General features: G+C 38.8%; 1 protein-coding gene and 1 long non-coding RNA gene across 5 annotated transcripts in view; one reads left to right on the forward strand and one right to left on the reverse strand.

Moving 5' to 3' along the window:
• Positions 1-21,790, reverse strand: part of ripor3 (RIPOR family member 3) — a 57,005-nt gene that overhangs the window by 27,791 nt on the left and 7,424 nt on the right. For 3 of the 4 annotated variants that reach the window (XM_005469708.4, XM_005469709.4, XM_005469707.4), the window contains exon 2: positions 13,127-13,219. The exons of the other annotated variant lie outside the window; for it this stretch is intronic. The gene's annotated coding sequence lies outside the window, so the exon portion shown is untranslated. The remainder of the gene's footprint in view (positions 1-13,126; positions 13,220-21,790) is intronic. 4 annotated transcript variants of the gene reach the window in all.
• Positions 69-13,088, forward strand: LOC112846894 (uncharacterized). Its single transcript, XR_003220103.1, has 2 exons — positions 69-211; positions 11,948-13,088. It is a non-coding gene; the product is annotated as an uncharacterized LOC112846894 (long non-coding RNA).

Below are 21,790 nucleotides of genomic sequence, written 5' to 3' on the forward strand. Positions count from 1 at the left end.
CAGGAAAGGCTTTGTTTCTGTTCATTTAGGGGTGTGGACATGTTGATTGACAGGTGTTCTGGACCGAGCTACAAAGCCTCTGAGTGTTTGAGCTGCACCTCTTAACTGTGTGTGTAGGTTTTGTGACTTTTTAAGCATTTTTAGTGGAATATCTGACAAATATTATGGCTTGCTGTGTGGTACAGACCATCCACATTGTGCTTCAGTTTTGGTGAGTAAAAAAAATTCTAGTGTTTTATTAGTTTGTTACTTTGGCACCAATTCACCAGTAATCTGCACCCTAACAGTTTATGACTGCAATCACTAGCATAGCTTCCTAGTTGGCTAATAAATTAGCACTCCACTCTAATCCATATTACCTAACTTCTGTCTTCTGGAAGCAACCAAAACGCTAAAGCTGAAGTGCAAAATGAGCGGGAGACATCACGGTGTCTACATCCATGTTTTATACTGCCTGTGACGTACACCTGTGACCTCTCCAAGTGTCTTGTAGAGTGGGGTTTGGTTTTTCAGTGCCTTTTTCTTTGTTTTGATCCTGATTGTTTTTTTTTTACTTTACTTGTGGTTTCAGATTTTTTTCTCAGCCTTTTTTTTTTTTTTTATTCTTAATAAACTCCTTAATTTTTCTTTCTCAGGTCCCTTATTTGGATAACTATGATAGTGTGAGTTGTAGACGATTGCTGATGTCTGTGAAAATGTTTATAGCTGCATCACCAGGAAGTAAGACAGAGGCAAAATAAGATTATTTTGCTAAGTTACCAAAAGAGCATTTCCTTTACGGCAGTAAAGAGAAAACAATAACAGAACGCAATAAAGGCTGACAAAGTGAAAAGGTCAGTCGGTTTTATAGAAAAGTACTGTGTGTAAACACACACAGAGTCTGGATGCCATCTGCTCAGGCTCTTTCATGTGGTTCCTCTAAATGGCGAGTCTAGTTAAAGCTAAAACAACAACATGACTATATTTTTGCCATTAGCTGTTTCTTCTAAACAGCCTTTATTCAATGATCTATCTGTGTATGATTGTGCAAACCTCCTTATTCAGCATGCTAATAAACCACAAAGATGTTTGGCTGAACTTTATTATTACTAACAACCCAAGTTTGCTTAGGTAGAACTGAATTGCCCCTTTTATCCGACTTTGCTGAACTTATTTGTTTAGCCTAATTTTTGAGTCACTGTTGCTTCAGTCACACAAACAAGCATGTTTTTATACACTCTTTTATTTTACACATACATGACTTCCATCATACACTGATGGATGCATCACAGGGGCAAAATGCTAATCATCATATTAGTGGATGACACACTGTACCTCCGTAACTACAAGCATCCGGCTGTTTCAGTGTGTCTAAGACGTGATACTAATATCATAAAATGCTGGATCTTATGCATGTGCTAATGTGATTATCTCACACTCAAAAAATTATTCTTCATCCCCCAAAAACATGAAGCCATAGTTTTGAGTCAAATGCAGCTTTAGGTTTATTTATTCAAATAATTAATCATGAAAGAAAACATGCTCACTAGGAACTGAATGTATGATATAATTAAAGTACTTAAAGTCAGCATTTGTGGGTGAATACTTTTTTGAATCTTGTATACTTCGGCCTCTTCGGTGGCCCTGAGAGGTCGAGCACACTGCAGCTTAAGAAAACACCAGCAAATAGAAAAACGCTGCAAAGGCACCCAAAACACAAAAAACACTGCGAAAGCTAAAGAAAGAAAAATCACAAACACAACGGAAGTGTTTTTGTTAACACAATAATGTGACAGAACACCTGCGAAAGTGACACCCTAACAATAAACGGCTAATGACAAACATGTATCTACAGTATAATAATATATAATATATATATAATATATAATTTTTTTTCTTCAACTTCTGTTGTGTTTTGGGTGCTTTTGCAGTACAAGTGCACTTTTCCTCTCAGGGCCACCGTATAAGACAGAGTATAAATGTTTCATGCATTTAAAACACTTGGAAAAGAGCACGTGTAACAATACTGGAGGTACGGGAGATCAAAACTTCATAAAACTAAATCAAGGTCATCCACACTAAGTTTGGCACCCTGTGGCAAGGGTTTGAACCAATAGTATGGTAGAAATACTGAATCCTGCCAATGTAAGTAGTTCAGAATAACCCACTTTGGAGTCCTGACCCAGAATGTGAAACTCACACTGTGGTCCTGATGCCAAAATCAACAGAGTCACCGAGCAACCAAACTTAACAGATGGGGATAGGAAATCCAGGTCTGATGATTATGAACCAAAGTTAGCCAAGACACACACACACACACACACACACACACACACACACACACACACACACACACGCATGCACACGCACACACACACACATATATACACACACTTGGTTTTTCCCTGTAGAGGAAGTTAAAGTGTCTTTTGTTTTACAAGGATAATATTTTTCAGTACATGTTTCTAGCCTCTTAAATCTAAATCTGTCCTTAAGGTAATCCTCAAGGTTAGACAGCTCTATGACAACAAAATGCAGCGACTTGAAGTGGGCCAATTATGCTTATTATAACTCTCGTTTTGTCCTTGGACTCTACTAGAGCAGATTTGAATGCTTCATTATTTAAAACTTTGGGCATGTTTGATTTGATCATTCAACACTGCGACCAGATAGGTATGACAGAAAATAAAGAAAAGAACAAAAGGTCGTCTTTAAAGAGAAGAAGTTATTTGTTTTACAAATGTTTTACAAATGAACTTTATGTCACGGCTGCGGCAGCAGTCGTGTGGTGTTTGTGTGAAAGGAACCAAAATGCAGGCACCTGCTGTGAGGCCAGGGAGCTTTATTGTAGAAGGTGAAAATAACAAAGGCGAGGACAGAACTAAACATAAACCTAAACTGGGAAAACTAGTAACAAACAAAACCCAAAACCATAACTCACAGAACAACACGCAGGAAAAAACATAAGGAGCTGACACAGGGGATGAGGAGTGGGGAATGAAGAGCAGAGAGACATCAAGTTACACAGACAGAGCGATGACGAATAGAGGCAAACACACACTATAAATACACACCAGGTAATGAGGAAATGACACGCAGGGGTCGACACAGCTGAAACTAATGGCATAACAAAACAGAGACCTTCAAAGTAAAACAGGAAACTCATTGCAGAAGCAAACAGATCACTCATTGGTTCAAGTTTTCAGAAGTGAGTATGCCACAGAGCTTAACAGAAGCGCAGCAGACGTGAAAGTAAGGAAACATTAACACTTAGCTAGTAGGCGCATACAGTTCATATCTGTGAATAAACTGACCGACAGGAAAGCAAAGGAGCAAAGAAAAGCAACACACAATACCTACAAAGCCTTTCAAGATTAAGTTGTTAACAAATATGCAACGACTGCTGAAATAAATCGATAGTTTTGGAGTTGGAAAAGATGTACTACATGAAGTAGGAAGATATGCACGTGCACATTATTTTTGGTGGATTTTTGACACTGTATGCATGTTAAAAAATAAAAAATAAAAATTGCTGCTAAGCTAAGACACTACATTAGCATTCAAAGTGCCATATTGCACTGCTGTACAGTTACTATACACCGAAACTTTGTTCTTCTTTCCATTTTTAAAGCTCATTTTAAGAAACAGACAGCTGAGTGGATGCTTTAAGAAATGAGAAATGGAGAGCGTTTGTCATTTCTCAGTTTGAAGCAGAATTATATACTCTGGCTGAACGCCACATTAACCAGCTGTTACAGGCAAAGAATGTGATACACACCCCGAGCATAAGCAGAAAGTTTGTTTCAGTAGTCACATACTACACCTGTCCACCTGTCTGCTCTGTTACAGCAGCTGGCTGAGCATGCAACATTAGAAAAGAGCACAAAAATCATCTTTAAAAACATCAGATTAGTCTGATTAAACTGAATTTTTACTTTTTCTAAACTTTAAATTTGATCTCCTTAGAACCACCAAACATCAACCACATGTGCGGCAGAAAAAGACAGACTTACAGAGGGGAGGACGCACAGTTGTGGTTGTTTGTAAAAGATAGTAAAAGATAATGCACAGTGAAGCATAATGAAACTTCAACAAGAAACAAAAACGGAATGTTAGATCATTGTTGGAAAAAGAACATTACAGGCTGAAGAAGAGTTATAATTCTAAACAGCATATATAATATGATACATCCCAACAAAACCAGTTAAATGCTGAACATCTGTGGAGAATATAAAAATCACACAGACAACAAATGTCCCAGATCCCCTTTAACAATGTTTAAAATCCTGACACACCCTGAACTTCTGTAAATGTGCTGCTTAAAGGGATCCGGGTCACACTGACATGAACAGCTGAGGCTGCTGGATGTTGTAACTGCCAGTTTAAGCAATACATAGACTCTAAGTGTTTACAGTGAGAAAGAGCCTAAGTAGAGCCAGAGCAGAAGAAAAGTGAGAAGCTACATCTGACCTTCTGGCCTACTTCGTATGCACTGACTGCACATGTTATTCTTAATTTTAAAACTTATTTCGAGCCTGAGATTTACCCTTAGATGCCTGAAAGTGGCCCGTTTGACAAACAGAAATCTTGCATACTGAGAGCGATGTTAGACAGTAATTCTACATTTCACATGACAATAAAACAGCATTTTTATTGGACTTTTAAAGTTTTTGGAAAAAGTTCAGATCCAGTCTGTGGAAACAAATCGTGACACATAAAACTGTGCAGATTCATGACCAAAGCTGAGACAGAAATGTGAATACGCATTCTTCTTGTCTGATTTATAAAGCTGCATGTGCACCTTGCTGTGGTTTTTAGTCAGTAGTAATTGTGAGTATGGGCCAACCTGTTAGGGCCTTATTTTTCACCTCTACTTCCTACTTTAACAGCAAGACAGTGCCAATGAAAAGGCTAACGGGCAAAATACGCCCACCCGACAGGGCAAATGTTCAAATCCATTAAGGACGTAGACACAGGATGGGCGTTATACGTAGTAACTACTTTCTAGCAGAACTTCTCGCTGAATCATTTGTCTACAGTTGTCGCTCCCACGTGGACACATAAAACACATTCACCCATTAAAATCTGTATTTTCTTATAAAATACTTTCCTGCAACAAAAGATCGCTATAGCAGGTAGCTTCACATGTTTGTTTTGGCAGAGGTTTATGCTGAAGGATTTGTGTCTCCAGCTGGAGTCAAACCAACAACCTTTCACTTGCCAACCAAATGTGTTAACCACGACACCTCTGTAATTGTAATTAGCACATAAAATAAATCAAACAAAAAACTGATGCTGATTAAACGAAACTGAACATTTTGCTCTACAGCTTGAAATATGTAAAAACAAATTTACAGATTAAAAAATAATGAGGCGTTCATTTGTGTGCTTGGCCACCTTTGTTACTGGTACGTTCACGACCGCTGTTCCAAAACAAAAGGTTTTAATGTTGAAGGAGAGGTTTAATTAAAACATTAAAAATAAGTGTAATGTTATAGCCAGTTAGTTAAGGGCAGCACGGTACTGGTTAGCACTGTTGCCTCACAGAAAGAAGATCCTGAGTTCGATTCAGCACCAGGCCGGGGCCTTTCTGTGTGGAGTGTTCAAAGATATGCAGTTAGGGTTAGGTTAACTGATGATTCTATGTGTGAATGGTCATCTCTTTGTGTTCGGCCCATGATAGACTGGTGACCTGTCCAGCGCGTACCCTGCCTCTTGCCCTAAGACAGATAGAGATAGGCTGCAGCCCCCCGCAACCCTGAATTGGATAAACGGTAGAGATTGAATGGATATTCTAGTTAGTTATGGTATGGTTTATTATTATCAGTTTGCTGATGTGATCCAATCTGCTTGGAACTTAAACCCAAATGTTAGTTATACTTTATTGTGTTTGGATAGCTGTGTTCATGTAGCTGTGGTAAAGGAGCTACATCAAACCTGAAATACAAAGTGAATGACCTGTGTCTGGAGGAACTGCGTGTGACAACAACCTCGCTGTTTCTCTCTTATCTCTTGGGTAAACTATAGATTTTTTTTTCCTGGTATGATTTTCGAATCACTTTTTCTCCTACAGAATATAAATACATGTAATGCCCGTGAACGTGTGAAACCCAAGATGTTATCAAGTTAGCTAATCAGCCTCGCCCACATTATTCTTTTGTAAAAAACACAAACAAGCCCAATTTATTTCTCATCTGTAGTTTTTATTCATGAAATTACATTATTTGCTCTCTAATTTTGTTTACTTATTTTGTGATCAGTTTTAGATCCTGCTGTTTCCATTCAGCCAGGCCTCACACCAGTGATTTCTCCAATGATTAATTAGCTGCTTGTTAGCTGGAGGAGGTGCAGGCCACTGACTGCAGCTGCTGGAGCTGTTGTTGGGAATCAAAATCTACACGTTTCACTGTGATTGAAAAATGAATTATTGGAACAACTTGAGCAAATGCAACTGAGAACAGTGGAAAATTATATTAATCAAATAAGAAAGAAAATGCTGTAATTAAAGATTTGGGGGGGGGGTTTACTGAAGAAAAAAACAAAGAATAAATTATGTCTGGAATGTGATTTGAATGAGAAATGAGGGAGAGACATTCCTCAAGAGATAAGACAATTTGAAGGGGAACAAAAGGGGGGAGAAATGTGTGTGTCTGTGTGTGTGTGTGGTATCTGAGGTGTTTGTCTGAAAGAAGGCTGGGGTGCCATCTGGTCTTAAAAAGTTTGCTGTGACCTGCAAGTGATTTACTGGGTCCCATGCGGTGTGGAGGTGGGAGGTTGGGGCCTTTGTATGTTTTGTATGTTTTTAAGTGTGTGTGGATGTGCGTGAGCATGTGAGCACGTAAGTGTCTGAAATGTGTCTGCTTGTGTGTATATGTGCGCGTTTTCTACCACACATGATGTGCAGGCCCCTCGTGAGGGTCTGCTGCAAGCTAACAGCTCTGTGACCATGCCAAACACTCACACACATGCGCGCGCACACACACACAGTTCCAAACTGCATGCAAACCTCAGAAGGATTTAATTTCCTTCTTTCTCTTCCTCCCCTGCAGGGTGTGGTTACTTGACAGCGTGTTTTAAATGTGGTTGGTGCTCACTGGTAATCACTCTCATTCTGCTCGGCGTAATTAAGCTCATTTCCACTTCCACATTCACTCGGGTTTGGCTTTGTAGTCTTCTGTTACTTTTGTCGATCACACTGAGAAAGGCGAGAGCCATCGATGAGACATGTTTGTAAGGGATGTATAGGAAATCCTGAAGAGTTATGGGACCATAGGCATAGGCTCATCCTTTGAACGCATTCTTTCTCAGGAGACCTAAAAAGGGAATTTGAATTGCATTTGCTAATTTCTTGCAACCATCACTTACAGTTGCAGGATGTTGGGGTCCATGCGGTATTAGAGGAGGTACTCTGGCAGAACCTCCTCTGTAGCGCCATAGATTTTGCAACACATGACATGGACATGCTTCCATCCCAGCACTGAGGCGATGCAATATCTGTTATTAAAATGCACCCTCTGGCATTTAGAGATTTCTGACTGTGGTGCTGGATTTTGTTGAGATGGTGACTCACTGTGTCAAAGCTGTTGCACACTTTTTAATTTAGAATATTGAATGGGTGTAACCGAGGGCCTTACAAGTTTACTTTGGTCGAGTGATAAGGACAAGGAGAGCAAACTGTCTTTTAGCCACATGAGCCAAATTTTATGTAGAAAAGGTAAATAAACAAACAAACTTATAGCTTTTGACAATTCCTTATTCAAACACAACAAAATAAGTTCTCAGTGTCTTGACTTATGAACACCGCTGAGGTGCATACATACTATAACCTACAAGAAGCCACACATGCACATCACTGCAAACATTGCAGTCATTCACAGTCTTTCACCGAATCGAATCTTACCTTTGCAAAACTTTAAGCCTTTTGTTTAGAGACCTCTTTCTGGTTAGTTTCCATCTCACTGCTGCCCTTTCATTAATTTTCTAAGAAGAAATATTAACAGTTACTTTAAACTTGTTAAAGATTCTGGCCCGTGGGCCTCCTAACTCCTTTGAATCCTGGGTCTGTGCCTGGAAGTCTCTGTCAGTAATTCCTCTGAGTGTGCGAGTTTCTGCTTTCTCCTGTTCAGTCTTTGTCTTGTCTCTCGTGCATTAGTCATTAGAGAAAACATGTTTTCTAGTTTTCCTCTTCCATTCTGCCCTCTTTATTTTGTTTAGCCTTATTTTTTTATTTCTAATTGTCTTTCTTATATAGAAATCTATATTTCCATCATTTTCCCCGCCCTCTGCTAACTCCCAACAGTCTCTGGCTCAGATATAATCCGTGATAATTAGAGGAGAGCTTTAAATTACTTTGAATGCTCCTCAGGGATTTTCACCCAATTTCCAAGTAAACAAGAACCACAAAGAATCATTTATCATCTCGAGAGCAAACCTACGAATCTGTGAATGTTGTGTTAGTGTAGTTAGTTGTGATAAATCAGCAGATGAAAGAGATTCTTCAGCAAGATGAGAAAAAAGATGGTGTGAAGGGATCTGAAACATTTAATTATCTTCTATTTAAATTGAAACATTTGCTAATACTTAAGCTGTTTATGTCTGCTTTTAGATCATCACTGACACTGGTTGACACTTCTGGCTCATTGCCAGCTGAAATGTAATTGGCTGGCTCTTTGTGAAGGGGTCAGAGGTCAGAGATGACTCATGTCCCCCAGGGTGAAGAACTATGTTGTTCTGGATGGAGGTGCACATGCGTACACACTGTTAGCTCATGACATTCCTAAAATAGCAAGCGTAGCTGCTGGGTGTTTAACCTACTCTGTCTCCTGTAAGCCTCAAAAATCTACACTGTGTTGTGGCAAAACCCAAAACAGTGTGGTCTTATACTGGGGATGTGAGCATGAATGATTGTCTGACTACTTGTGTTTTCCCTGTGATGGAGTGGTGAACTGGACAGAGGGATGGGTCTGGTGCTGATAAAGATGTTAGAGAATAAAGGCAAAATGAAGCATTTTCCCACATCCACTTGGGGAAAAATGTTTTTTTTTTCTGTAAAGAAAAGAGAACCCAGCCACCAATGGGCAAAGCAAACTAGCACAGTATAAACACAATATCCCCCACTGTTTATCTTTCTGTGCTCTTCACAAAACATTATGGGTACACACTGATGCCAAGCATGATCCTATGGTTTTAGGAGAAAGAGGAAGCACTAAACTATCACAATAATCTGTCCTCACAGAAAAAAAATATCATATCTTTCACTGGTTTCTACACACAGATGGGTGTGTTTCCACTTCAGATAACTGATCAGATAAACCGGTCGAGTGCTTTGGTTCGCTGTAGGTACAAAAATTACCTGATCAGGTTTAGCTTTGCAAATATTCACACATTAGAAAACTTAATGCTCTATGGGTGCCGAGTTCCCCTCCATCTACAGCATACATTTTACAGGCAATGATTCACATTCCCATTAGAAACCACCTAATTGTGAACTTAATAATTGAGTCTTGAGTAATTTCTGCTTGCAGAGCCGACTTATCTGGTTGTTTTCTGGCCGGCTCATCCACATGGGGAATTTTTGGCTTGAGACATCATAAATTCTCACATTATAATCAGAGGGTGGAGAACAAAGCAAGAGAGAATTATGTCAGGGTAAATATGTCACACTTTTCTGTTTTGGTGTGTAGCCATTTGCCTGCTGAAGAGTTTGAATAACATAAACATCTAAAAGCATCGCAGTGCTATGATCCCCAGTGACTAATGTTCTGATCATTTAGCAAAATCAGTCCCTCGTGTCCATACCACATGCTGAGGTTTCTGTTTTCAGGTCATTTGAACCATTGTTTTTAAAAGTGAGTGAATTAGCACGGAGCTGGACATCAGCTAACAGTCTGCTCTGTCAAAGTGTCAAACTGTTTAGAATTAAAGAGTCTGCAGAGCAGAAGAGGGATGAGCATGTTAGGAAAGAGAGATGGTAACACAGAATAAAGAGAGGGTCAGTGGGGGTAAAATACTCAGATGGAAAATACTAGTAGAAAGTCTTGACAACATTTTTGCCTTATTTAGCCTGCGTTTTCCTGCTAATTTATCTACAAGCATTACTCTTGATGGAATGTTTTGGATTTAACTGTAAACTACAACTTATACCTAAGAATGTGCAACACACTTCTTCAGTCTCAGCTGACTGCAGGTTTCCCCAAACCTTATAAACAGTACATTTGCATAATGACTGAAACCAGCCCACTGAAGGAACAACGGGCTGTGAGGTCAGTTCCTTAATCATAATTATGCAAATTCCCATGACCATTGATCAACAATCACTGACCAAAACCCACTGATCAAAGAACACTGATCAATGGCCCACTGATCAAAGAACACTGATCAATGGCCATGAGTACCATTCACAGAGAGTTGGGGAATGGCTGCAATCACAGCATTGTAAGATGGTGACAGATGTACCCTTAGGCCCCCTCCTCGATTCAGAGATGGTCTTTCCCTCTTCACGTAAATGGCCTCCTTGACTCCGCGCTCAAACCAGTTGTTTCTGTGTTGTGCCATCCGCTTCGCTAGAGGTTGTTTGGTTTCCCCGATGTATAAACATCGGGGAATTGATCAGTGTTCTTTGATCAGTGGGTTTTGGTCAGTGATTGTTGATCAATGGTCATGGGAATTTGCATAATTATGATTAAGGAACTGACCTCACAGCCCATTGTTCCTTCAGTGGGCTGGTTTCAGTCATTATGCAAATGTACTGTTTATAAGGTTTGGGGAAACCTGCAGTCAGCTGAGACTGAAGAAGTCACTTGGATGAGTGACGAAACGTTTCTCCCACAAAACGCTACGTCCAGATGAACAGATTCAACTTTTGGAGATTTACTTTCCTGGATGATTGAGAATGCATCAAGACAATGTGCAACACAATTTACACAAAATAAAAAATTGGTTGTTGAGTATTTTTCACACATCCCATTTCACAAAGTCCCTTTTTTGTCCCCATTAAAAACTGAAATTCAACTAGAAAGTTCATCATTCTTTTAATTAGAGCCAAAGTACGTTGAACTCTTTAAAACATTGCATTTATTACATATTGACATTAAAATACCAGCTAATTATTAGAAAACAACTTTCCAGGAAGATAATTCAAAAATATGTTGCTTATGAAATATGGTTTGAAGACAATGTTTGTTTCCACAGTGCAGTAAAACATGGGCCAAACATTATTCTGAAACCCAGTGATCTGTTGTACTTCAGATGTTTTCATATGGAAATGATAAATCAATAGGAGACACCCCAACCCCCCCCACCGAGAGTTTGAAACACTGTGATTGTTTACAGTGTTACTTACTTAATCTTTACCCAAATATCTGAACTAAATGTAGTGAGGACAAGTAGCCTAAATACATTATAAATTTCATCTGAGGCAACACCCTGGACACAGTCTGCCAATCTAACCCGCATGTCTTTAGATTGTGGGAGGAAACCCACAGACTCGAGGAGAACATGAAAACACCACACAGATGTATCATCTAGCAGGTACACTTAAACCCAGAACTGTCCTGTTGAGAGGAGGCAACTAATTGCTGCATTACTGCCACGCCTGACACAGTAACATCCATCCATCCATCCATCCATCCATTTTCTTCCACTGGAAGAGGCCGGAGCCTATCCCGCCTCCTGCAGGGGGAGAGGTCGGGTACACTCTGGACAGGCCACCACAGTAACATGTTTGATCAAACAAAGTATCACAGAATGGTACTTTAGATTTGAAATTGGCCACAGGCATGAATATGAGTGTCTCTCAATATGCATTAGCCCTGTGACAGACTGGTGATCTGGGATATGCTCCAGTCTCCCAGTGACCCTGAACTGGATAAATGGAAGAGGATGGATGGATGCATAGAGTTTTAGGCTTTGCCTTACTCTTTTTCTCTCCTCTCCACTTGTCTCCTCATTCACTCCCTTTTGCTTTCAGGTGCTCAGATGACTTGTTCTGCCCCACTTTAACAGAAATGGAAAAGAAGGCTCTATCTGGCAGTAAAGCAGCTCTCCCATGCTTTTTTTTAATGTTTCTTCTTTTGTCTTTCTGAAGATGGAAGAATGTTTTCTCTTTTTTTGTACCTTTGTTGGATAGTTTGGCATCCTATCTATATGATGCAGTTACAGTGTGTGCTTGAGTTTGTCTTTTGTTTTCACTTTCACTATGACAAGTAAAAATAAAGTTATATTTATTTGCTGCAGGAGTGCAGCAAGAACAGAAATCTGCTTGTAGTCTTCTGTGTTTAAAAAAAAAAAAACTATACTATGTGAAGAAACCAAGAAGACAGATGAAGACACACAACTTCTATATCAGAAAATAATATAAAATATTGACACTGGTAACTTTTAAGAATATTTCCCATTTTCCTTTTTCCTTTTGTCTGCTGACTTGTCCTCCATCTCATTCTGTGGACCTCCCTAAGTCCTCTCTTGCTGCCTGTCGCTCAACCTCAGCCGTCTCTCCCTGCTGTGTGTTGTGTTATGTGGTGATATCCAGGGTTCCTGTGTGTTTAGACCGAGCTAGGGCAAAGATTAAAAGACTCTGAAGTAACTTAATCTCTTAAATCTATTGACATAAACTCTTTCGCACACAGCGTACATCTCTATTTTCCTGTGGAGATACAAACATCTGGACTCACGTCCATGTACACACACGCACACATGCACGCACACTTGCCTGGTTTCTCTACATCCTCAAAGATACAAACATCTGTACTTTCCAGCACACACATACACAACCCTGCCAAAGACAAAGGCATGCTTGCGTGCACATTCGACTTGATCTTCAAAAGATGAAAAACATCTGTCTGGCCCAACACACTTGTACAGATGTGCACACACACAGTGACTGTTTACATCAGTGTGCACCGGCCAGTTGATGAACATAATCCTTATCTGATTATGTTCATCAATAAACAGCTTGGCGTGGAACTATGTGAGCAATGGCGATGATAACTTTGGCATCCAGATGTGGATTACACTTAAATCCAAGCTGTTTATGTTTATCAGGCTAACTTCCAGTTGTTCATGGGAGCAGCAGCATCCAGATAGAAGGATTTATCGTGAACTGACAAAAAGCTTTAACATGAGCCAGTTTGCCACTTTCTGTTCTTACTTTGTTGTCCTGTTTTGTCTGTTTTGGAGACGTCCAAGCTGTAAAGCTGTCAGGGCTCAGTTCCAGCTGCTGTCACTGCATCTTCATACAACACTGAAACAATAAGAAAATGAAAAAAAGGTTGGAGTCTGCCGTAAAGTGTAGAATGAAACTGTCATGCTTTAAAAGCACTGTTGTTTTCATGCATGCTCAGCAAATGCACAAATGCCTATTGCTCATCACAGTAGCTGTGTAGGAATAAACTTTTAAGCTGACCTGAACCTCAGAAAAGGCAGAATCTGTTTGAAAAACAAAATGAAGCGCTTCACTTCTCACACCACAAACACTGAAATCAACTCAAAAGATGTCGTTTAACTTTATATTTCTTTATCTCCAACATTGAACTCAGAAAATCTCAGAGCACTTCACTTGGTCTGGTCAATTGTTGCAATGTTATACATAATCTCCTTGTAACTGAACGTATTAATTTGTTTCATTTGCTGTCATATATGTAACTAAAGCTTTGTATGGTCTACAATTAAACTGTATGCAGTATATTATAATAAGATTGCCAAAGGTAGCATGCATAAGATAAAAAGTATTGGTCCTAGCACAGAACCCTGTGGAACTCAATGAATATGGTTGGTGTCAAATTCAGCACCAGGCCAGAGCTTTTTCCTTAAGATGAAATGCCAAGTGTTGTAATAAACTGTAAATCTTGAATGAAACTTTAATCAGAACTTTGCTGTATGATTTGCAAATCATTAAATTTCTTTTTAGAAATATAGGGGAGGTTGACTTCAGGTCAACAATGAGCTTTAATGGTCTTTAATGCTCTCTCAGATGTAGTTTTGTGTTTTTCTACATGTTTTTCCATTTGTCTTGGTTTATTGCACAAAGACTCATTGTTTGTCTATCCCTCTTTACCTGACTGACCCCCAGTATTTCTACAGTAAGTTATTTTACATGAGTGGAAAGGAGGAGGGAATCTATATTTAGTCTATATGGACTAAACTAAGAGAGAAATGCAACTCTTTCCATTTTTCTGCATTCTTATTTCCTAGTTTGTGTCTTTCTGTCGTTCTTTTCACATTTTTTGATCTTTGATGTGAGGGACACAAAAAGAAAGAAATGGAGATGAGAGGAAGAGGAGGACAAGATGTGGAAAAGCTCTGGGTTTGTAATCATACAAACTCCCCACAGTATTCCTCTTTGATTAAACTGGCTGTCTACACCACCTAAACAGAGCTCCAAGCATGCTGAACAACACACCGCATAAATGTAGAGTTTCAATTTGATGCAAAATCACATGTTTTTCTCTTTTTCCAGTACAACATGGATTATTTTTTCTTCTCCAGTTTAAGTTTAAATTTATGTTTGCATACCGTATGTTAATCCTCTGTGCGTGTTTGTGCCTGCCTGCGAATGCCTCTATATAACAGCTACTTCAGAACAAATGAAACTCTTATCAGCTGTTGTATTTTATCGTTAGAGATAAATTTGACTCTGTGTTGAGTCTACTGCCTCTGTAGGTTTTAGCTTTCCATATGCTGCAGACACTGGGTTGTTGATTTAAGACACTAATAGATTCAACAAAACGTGGAAGGAAAGATGCTCACAGCAGATGTATTATATGATACCAGAGGGTCCTGTGGCAGGAGACTGAGATTTACCTCAACTACTGGTGGAAGGTTGTTAGAATTTAAAGCTGTGATATATCACACTGCTTTAATGACAAGACCAGTCCTGCTTTTCAGTGCTGAGTTAAGACAAAATCTGTAATTCAAATCTGTAAATTTAAAAAGCACATATGGACCCAGCACCTGCATTCAAACTTAGGTTCGTGCCATCATACAATTATTTAATGAAAGGAGCTCATTTCTATTTCCTTATGTTGTATTCTTGGACTATATGAATGTGACTTTGGAATTAAATTGTAAACCTTGAACAATCTTGGTGAGACTTGCTCTCTCTGACATCATATAGAACCAAGAGCAGAAAAAGACATGTAGGTATTTAAAAAAAATAAATTTTTATCTTGTAGGCTACAGCATAAAGCACCTTGAGTTGACAGCTGTTGCAATTTGGCAATTTATAAGTAAAACTAAACTGAATTTTCTGAACTCAAGTTTTTAATTCAATGCAAACTGATTCTGCAAATGCACAGATTATTTTGTTGAGTTGTTTGAGACTTCTGTTCAGGGCAGCGTATGTGGCATATGGCATTTTGTGTTAAACTGAACAGAAACCTTCCCTCATCAACACGAACTGAAAGCATGTCAGCGTTTTGGAGTTCACCCATTTAGTCTGTTCTACTCCTATTTTTGAGCAATGCTCTTGAATATGGTCAGTAGAAAGAAACCATCTCTTCAATCTGTGTTGATTTGATGAATAAGTAACCAAGTGTAAACGGGATCTTTCCGTGTCTTCCTGCTGCCTTTTCAGACTTGCGTTTTGTGAATTCAGATTTGCTACAAACATAAGACAGAAGCAGTAGCTGTGTCCTTTTAGTAATTTTAAATGTGCCCTCCTCTATCTGCTTGGTTTCATCAACAGCATCACAAAATTAAAGCTGTTTTAACAGTTCTTGCAGAAGCTTTGTTTAAATTTGCAGCTTAAAAATCCACACAGTCTGATGATTTTAGCAGAAGATGGGGAAGGAAGCACTTTGCAAGAGATTACGGCACAAAAGGGTCTTACAGATGTTACTGTGGTTTAAGATTAAATAACTTTAAACCACTGACTTAAAGTTAGCAATAGGCTTTTAGAGATCAGCCTTAAAAGTTAAACAAGTTTGGTTTCTGCTATATTAATAAAGATATATTTCACTTAACATGTTAATTAAAATGACAAATGGCTGCATTAAAACTGTACTTTCCAGTTTATTTGACCAATTAAAGTGCAAATGCAAATCATTATCAGCCTTATTCATGCAGTACTTTGTACAAGAGGATCTGACTATCTCACATGCTTATAGGCGTTTTTGTGTGTGCCCCAAAACACACGCCTGTGGAGTCAGCAATCAGAGATAAAATCATCATTCTGATTGTTGGATGACTAGCAGATAAGCTTAAATTTTAATGAACCTGCATCACAATGAATCATGACACTATTTACCTGAATAAACTTTATTGAAACACAACGACAACAACCGTGGTTCGTGAGAGAAAATATGAAGTGCAGAAAAGCACTGCAAAGTTTGCAAACACACACACACACACACACACACACACACACACACACACACACACACACACACACACACACAAGAAAATAAGAATAAAGATCACAGTGGGAACTTGTTGTGTCGTATTTGATACCCAGTGGCCCTGCAGGGAGTGAGGCCAGCGAGTTCAGTCCAGCAGGGAGCAACTTCTGCTAGAAAACACAACTACGCAACCCACACACACAAACACACACACACACACACACACACACACACACACACACACACACACACACACACACACTCATACATACACAGAGACAGCAGGTGGAGACTTGACCTCTTCTTTTTAAATGCTCAAAACTTGTGTAATGACTAATTGGCTGTTATTTAATACAATGAAATTCTCTGTTGGTGTCCACTCCACTCATCAGTTCATTTTCAGGTTTGAAGGTTCAGGTACGGCCTGCCGTTATTTTATTTTATTGACTCCTCTGAATTTGGTGGTGATCATAATTTCATAATGAATCCAAATGGAGGCTTAGCATGGGTTCGTCTGACCATGAGAATATTTCCCCAGCATTAGCCTCTTCTAATAATCTTACAGAAACGCCGTCAACACTAGCCATATGCTCGCTAATGTGAAAAGGAGAAACTAACCGTACACATTAATCTGAGCTTATGATTGCACTATCATGTCACTGTCACTTCCAGTCCCTCTATTTCACATGGAGGTAATTGTCTAAAGAAATCAGGAATTTAAGGGTTTATATTCAGCTCTAATATGTATAGGAAGGTGTTTAGTAGAGTTTTTCCTTTCAAATGATTGACTTCACTTGGCATAATGTAAGCCATTGAAATGGCCCTGTGGTGTAAGCTTGGCCAATCTGGATCTTCAGCCAAGCATGAAATGGAAATTCCTGTTCTGCCTCCTGAGGCTGTAAGCATTTCACTCAGACAAATGGCACTTGCGGGGGGCATCGAGGCTCCCAATCCACCTTAAAACACAACACTTGTTATTCATTTAACCTCAGATCAGCTGTAATTTGTATCTCCGCGTCAAGCAAGAGAAAAGAGATGTTTTCACCTTAACTCTTTTCTCCTCAGCAGGTACAACAAAAAACACAGATGCTTTCTAATCTGCGTGCAGTCATGACCAGGTTTCTGAAAGGCTGCTATAGTGAGCACACATGCCTAATTGTCTGGCACTCAATCACAGAGAACAGAGATGCATGAAATAAAAAGTATAGGTGCTATTTGCAGAGGTAGTTCACATGCCGTTTTAAAAACAGGTGAAAAAAGCTTACTATGTGCTGTGGTTGTTAGTGCTGCCATGTGATTCTGTAACCTCCATAAAGGGAAAAAAGATCAATTATTTTATTTTTTACCTTTTTCTATAAAAACTTCCAGCTTCACTTAGATTTAATATGAATTCTGCAGACACTATATGCCCAAGCAGCTTCGAGAAGCAGGTTTCCTGAGTCGTCTGGATAAATTTGCTGAGTACACCATGTATCGCTGTGCAAGTTTTGTCCATCTGCCTAACACAGAGGCGCACGTTATCATCTATCAACAGTAAACAGAAAAGCCTCCATGCCATATGCCTAGAAATGATTAAAAAAAATAAAACATACCCATCCATATGGACACAAAAGATCACAAAGATATTATGAACATATTGTCAGTGTTAGGCGTAGTGCTGTGAAAACACAGAACAGACATTTTTGTCTAACATTTGGGTTCTTTTTTTCTTTTTTCACCGTTTTTAACCAACAGTTCTAACACAGACACACACACACACACTGACATACTCTACTTAGCATGAGTCTGACCTTCACATTTATCTTCATAGCCACAGTGTATTTGGAATGCTTTTAAAACTGCTGACCTGTCAAGGAGAATAGCATCATTTTGACCTTTGACCCTGAGCGGTTGTCTCAGGGTCAAAGGTCCTGGGGAGTTGCAGTGTGTTTTGTTATATTAGACTCATGGAGCTTGCAGATTGTTGTAAAGCCTTTAAAAACAACCAAAAACTTTTCAAAGTCTGAGGCAAGCGTGAAAGCTTCACGTCTTTGACCTGCATGTGTAGGTAAAGACATGACATCATTCCAGTATTTGTACAGGCATCAAATGCTGGTTTAAATGTCTGTAAAACTTTGGTGTTGAAGAAACAGTACAAATGCATGCAGACCAATTTGTTGGTCTCTTACTTCATTTTTTGTAGCTTACTAACATCCTGACAGCAGTCTTGAAAGCACTACAACAATTTAATTTGGATATTTTCAGCGTGAAGTTTGTAGATTTTATTATTTTGTTGTAAGAATAAAAGCTGACATCCACTCACAGCTCTGCTTGTTTCTTTGAAATTGTGCATGAGTGTGCAAGACAGGTTTATGGCAGCATTAGCAGCCAAACTGCTGTGCTATACTGTGACTATAATGTAAGGTACAATGTGTGCTTTGTTCAGCACTGTGGCCATTATACAGCTGTTACCGGCGTATACGCTCAGCTCTAAAAGCTTTCTGTAAATGTGGGAACATAAAAATGAGTGAAAAGAAGGGTTACTGACTAACTACAGTGGTTTCCTGCAATAATTTCCAACCTAAAAAAAAAGTCATAAAACTCGTCTTATTGGGCTTTATGAAAAGCTGAGTTATTCACATTTTAAAACTTTAACTGAGGACAGTTAAAGAGAAGCAAAAGACTCAAGAAAGTGTTAAAAATCACACCTGAAAAAACACATTTTCTTTATGTATAATGTCTATCTTGTCTGAGCAGTGAAGTCATTTTGTGGCTCTGAACTCTGGTAAAATAATATAAGCTGCTGTGGAGCCGAACGTCAGAATTAGTTATTGCTTCACAGCTTATTCTGCAGTTGCAATTTTTAAGAGGTGGTGGAATCAGACTGATGAGCGCCATCTTCTTAGACTAGACCTCAGAGGACTGTAATTCACCGAGCAAGCTGTCAGGTCCATGTACGCTAAGTTGTTTTTACACATGAACTGCAACCCCGAATTTTTCTAGACATCACGCGACATGTGAGAATGCAAATTAGATATTAACTGGTCCAGGTAGCTCCCTCACCTGAACCACAGGTTCCCTGCTTTTCCTGCTGCATCTCAAAAGAAAATATCCTGAACTGATTCCAGCAGGTTGTCCAGAGTTTATGAGTGAAAAAAGTGTATTAATGTCTTTCTGTGTGAAGGAGAAATAAGCTCTATAAAACTTTAAACAAAAACAAAAGACTCAACATTCATACCTAAAAGTATGAATAATGCTCAGCTTAGAGTGATGAGATTCAGCTAAGTGGTTCCCAAAGCAAAGATCAGGCTTCTCCAAAAGTTCCTCAGATAAATGTGACAGTTTTTGATGATTAAAGGGAAAATGGAGACACAAATATGTTGGCTCTTTCTGTGTGGAATAGTACTAGTATTAATATAATAATACCATAGTATAAAGGTGTTTGACTGTAGTTTAAAATTAAACCATCAAAGTTTAAATTATAACTTTTTCTTTGGAGCAACTATTTAAAACTCACAAACAAATGCAACAAAAGTGTCCCAAAGTGACATTAATGTTGTTTGTAAGGGGTCACAAATACCGATACGAGTTCTTAAATCTTCAACATTATGTTAGTTTCTACAACCTCATCATATGTTTTAATGTAACCTACCAGAACCTTAGTGAACCTTAGTGTCATTGAATTAGCAATTACTAACACTGTTGTGTATCTCAAAACTGTATCCGAGTAATGCTCGTACAGTAATGATGCTAAAAAAGTGCTTGAACTGGAGTGTGAATGTTAAAAAGCACATAGATGTAAAAAAAAAAAGTGATTACATTAATGAATGGGTGAATAAGACATGCTGTATGAAATAACTTCCCTTTTTATGGCCCCAACAGCACTCTTGTTTCCAAATTACCGATTAATTGAAATGAGATTCCTCACATTTTATGAGTTTTAATCAGAAACTGCTAGTAAATTAAGAAGTGTAGTAAATAAAAGTTCTCCGTGAGTGCAGCAATAGATGCCTGACTATCAATAAAAACACTATTAGCCTCGGGGACATAAATAGAGGGCTTATTTTTAAAGATTTACAGCATTCTTGGTTTATTAGTCAGCACTGCGCAGTGACTTGTGACAGGAAATATGGCAGAGCTGGTTAACGGTTAAAAAAAGATCCACAGTGGGCCAAGTGTGTGCGAGCCTGACTGTTTGGGACGCCTAAATATACGACACATCAAAATGATTTTCTACACATTGTTCTCACAGGCAAGATTTACCAGCTGGGTTTAAACAAACAGTTTTATCTGCAAACAAAAAAGCCATACTGGAGCTACGTTGCCATGACAATGAAAAATAATTGCTTTTCTGACAATGAATACATGCAGAGTACTTATTGCTGAAAAACCTGTTTGACCACAGCCGCCAGGTCAAAACTCGACACATTCCAGTCATCGTCGGGGTATTTCGCTGTAGTTAATATGAGTTATGTAACGGGATGGCGTAGTGACAGAAAGAGCTACAGATCTGTTTATACATGCACAGTACACCTGACCAAAACCAGTTAAGAGACCAGTTTAGCTGAGCTGAAACCACTAAGTGACTGAGTGGGTAGTTTTTTTTACACAAGTTTCTAAGAGACTTCATACAAAAGTCCCTTTATGTATTGAGAAAAAAAAAAAGTCTGTGTTTGTCTTCACTCCCACTAAAATAAAGACATATGAGCGGTCGTGGAACAATGGAAATATTCCCGTCCAATAATCTGATATCCACCATTGCAAAAGAAATCACTCCTACTCTTGAATTATTTCCCCCATTAATTCAAAGCACATTTTAGTCCTGAAAAAGATTTCGTGAAGGTCCTAACCGCAAATGCAGATGTTTTGAGATAAGAACAAACGCTGTTCTAAATGGTAATTTGATTTAAGCCTATCTGTTATTGTTCTCTCTCAAAACATTTATAATTATAAACTGAAGCTTACAGCATGATAACATGCACAGCACGAGCTTGCCAATCATTTGTGGGGATCCCAGAGGTTTTGTTTTGTAATTTTAGAGTTAGATACCACTCATTCAGGGCTTTGATTTTATCAGGTCATTATGTGTCAGTCACTGATAATAGTCACCGTGGCTATTTCTATTACTATTTCTTCTGTTTCCATAGACTGTATATTAAAAAATAGATGTATCTTCCAGGTCTCAAAAGTGAAGCCAGTGCAGTCCCTTAAACCTTTTTTTTTTTTCTGATTGTGAGCAGGACCTGAGAACCACTCTTCAGCACTCTCGCTCTGTGGCCTCAGTAAACATTTCCTGATGAACTTATGTTCCCAATCACCTGCTTTAAGTCTAATTGAAAACATTATCACATTTATTCCATAGATTAGGACCCCCATTAGAGTCAAACAGGAAGATAATGCAGAGTATGCTTCAGGGGGATATGAAAGTGAATTTATAGTGTGCCTGACATCTGCTGAAAACAGTTAATGACCAACATGTGATGCCGTGTTGGTTACAT

The sequence above is a fragment of the Oreochromis niloticus genome, linkage group LG5 (assembly GCF_001858045.2).
Source record: "Oreochromis niloticus isolate F11D_XX linkage group LG5, O_niloticus_UMD_NMBU, whole genome shotgun sequence".
Taxonomy (NCBI): domain Eukaryota; kingdom Metazoa; phylum Chordata; class Actinopteri; order Cichliformes; family Cichlidae; genus Oreochromis; species Oreochromis niloticus.